Source organism: Penaeus chinensis, chromosome 3, assembly GCF_019202785.1.
Source record: "Penaeus chinensis breed Huanghai No. 1 chromosome 3, ASM1920278v2, whole genome shotgun sequence".
Lineage (NCBI taxonomy): Eukaryota > Metazoa > Arthropoda > Malacostraca > Decapoda > Penaeidae > Penaeus > Penaeus chinensis.
Window position 1 is genome coordinate 6990604 of NC_061821.1, and position 2500 is coordinate 6993103.

Genomic DNA, 2500 nt, shown 5'->3' on the forward strand with positions numbered 1-2500 from the left:
TAGTGTGTGTGTGTGTGTTAGTGTGTGTGTGTGTGTGTGTTAGTGTGTGTGTGTGTGTGTTAGTGTGTTAGTGTGTGTGTGTGTGTGTGTTAGTGTGTGTGTGTGTGTGTGTGTGTGTGTGTGTGTGTGTGTGTGTGTGTGTGTGTGTGTGTGTGTGTGTGTGTGTCTGTGTGTGTGTGTGTGTGTGTCTGTGTGTCTGTGTGTCTGTGTGTCTGTGTGTCTGTGTGTCTGTGTGTCTGTGTGTCTGTGTGTCTGTGTGTGTGTGTGTGTGTGTGTGTGTGTGTGTGTGTGTGTGTGTGTGTGTGTGTGTGTGTGTGTGTGTGTTTATTCACAGATCGATATACTTGGCGAGAGGGAGAGAGAAGGAAGGGAGGGGGAGGGAAAATGAGCATGATAAGGACGAGAAGGAGAGGGAAAGAGAAGAGGAGAAGGAGAGAGAGAGAGAGAGAGAGAGAGAGAGAGAGAGAGAGAGAGAGAGAGAGAGAGAGAGAGAGAGAGAGAGAGAGAGAGAGAGAGAGAGAGAGAGAGATGCTACTATACCATCGGTTCTCCTATCATTCTCTCGATTGTGTAGAGGCCTCGTGGCGCAATGGTAGCGCGTCTGACTCCAGATCAGAAGGCTGGGTGTTCGAGTCACTCCGGGGTCAAACTTTAACGTCAATGCACTTCCAAAGTACAACTGTGCCCCTGAATTAAGGCGGCATATCTGCATTTTGTGGATTCGCAAGAAAACAAGGAATGAAGCTGTAAAAGCAAGCTGAGCTATGTTTATGCTAAATGTCATTAACTCAAGTGTGACCTATTACTTCCCGAGCTCCTTCATAAAGGTCAGATTTTATTTTTACTCTTCACAGTTTATAAATGTATGTCTCCGCGCTATTATATGTCCATCCAAAGAGACCAGAACAAATGCTGGAAAAGAATAAACACCCTGTACACACATAAGCCGGAGTGGTTCGTTACGAATTTATTTTTCCTCTTGGATTCTTGTGCAAGACAAGCTTTTAAAGCATTTTATACATAAGCCTTTCCCAGCAAGATAAAGGAATCAAAAAGTCTAACAGCTTCAAGGACGACAAATATCCACTGTAAAGTAGGATGCTGACATCTCGAAATGGTAAAAGACAAAGAAAAATATAGTGTGTATATACTAATAACAAATAAAAAAGAAGAAAAGAACATAGCAATAGTATATATAGAATGAAGCTATAATGGGTATTTGAAAAAAAAAAAAAAAACCTTGATTGATCATATATTCAAACCTATTTCCTGTGAAAATGTGAAACAACAAATATTATGCATGAACTACTCAGCAGCTTTGGTAAAAAGGGCCGTGACTTTTATAGCTGGCATTTCTTTTGTCGTCCAGCAGAACGTCGTTGGTTTTGACTGCATTTTTAATGCAGTTTTTGTAGACAACGTATATCCTGTTTACACATTCTAGTGCTCAAGATATCCTAATACAATGAGGATTTGATATCATACTCGCTCTAGAAAAATGGCGTGTAATCAATTTAGCAATAATATGAAGGAATCGTGGGGTACATATCTCTTTTTTTTTTTTATAAAAATCCTTGGAAATATTCGTTTGATCTGTTATGATTACAATTATGTTAACGACTATCAATATTGTGGGGAGTAATACTATATATATATCATCATAATATATGTATATGAATACATAAATATATATATGAATATATATACAATATATATATATACATATATACATATGCAACCTAGACCAAGGATAACTTGGTAACTGTTAATGATTATTGATATCTCAATATTAAGTATTCTAATTGGAGTATAGTTATGAAAGAATCTGTGTGTTTCAACCAGTATTAGAATTTACACCCTGTATCACCAACAAAAGTACTCGTGGGCCTACAAGTCTTCCTTTAGGCACACCAGAATTGATACCGTTCAGCCTGGAACACTTCTGTCGATCTCCGATAGTTTGCTGGCTACTTGGCAAGTCTTTTGGCGCTAAACTATGTGATAGAGAGAGCGGTTGCAGGTTCACTTAACTTCGTAATTGCCATATTTTTCAAGGAAGGAATATTTGGATGATCTTTTTCCAGTAGTTCGATAGTTAGGATACATTCAAGAAAATTTCCATGTGTGTAAGAAGTATCTTGAGACACTGACATATGATCTTATATGATTTAATACGAGCACAAAATTTAGCTGCTAATACGGTGAAGCGTGCATCACAAATGCTGTATATAAATTGACCCCGGAGTGACTCGAACACCCAGCCTTCTGATCTGGAGTCAGACGCGCTACCATTGCGCCACGAGGCCTGTATATCATGGTGTTGAAAATCTAATATACTATGAGGTGAATTCTCTCTTGTTGTTAATGCGCACGCACGTGTATGTTTACTTATATATATATTGAACATAACGATACAATTCTGTCTCTCTATATATATCTGTGTAATTAACTACTTACCTATCTCCTATCTATTTCTATCGATCTTATTCCATACAAATCC

The 2500-nt window shown here is 38.3% G+C and overlaps 2 non-coding genes across 2 annotated transcripts; one reads left to right on the forward strand and one right to left on the reverse strand.

Annotated features, from left to right (window-relative positions):
- The first annotated feature begins 575 nt into the window (after positions 1–575).
- Trnaw-cca lies at positions 576–647 on the forward strand. The gene has a single exon. It is a non-coding gene; the product is annotated as a tRNA-Trp (tRNA).
- A 1587-nt stretch (positions 648–2234) lies between these two features.
- On the reverse strand, positions 2235–2306 carry Trnaw-cca. Its single transcript has one exon. It is a non-coding gene; the product is annotated as a tRNA-Trp (tRNA).
- Positions 2307–2500: the final 194 nt, after the last annotated feature.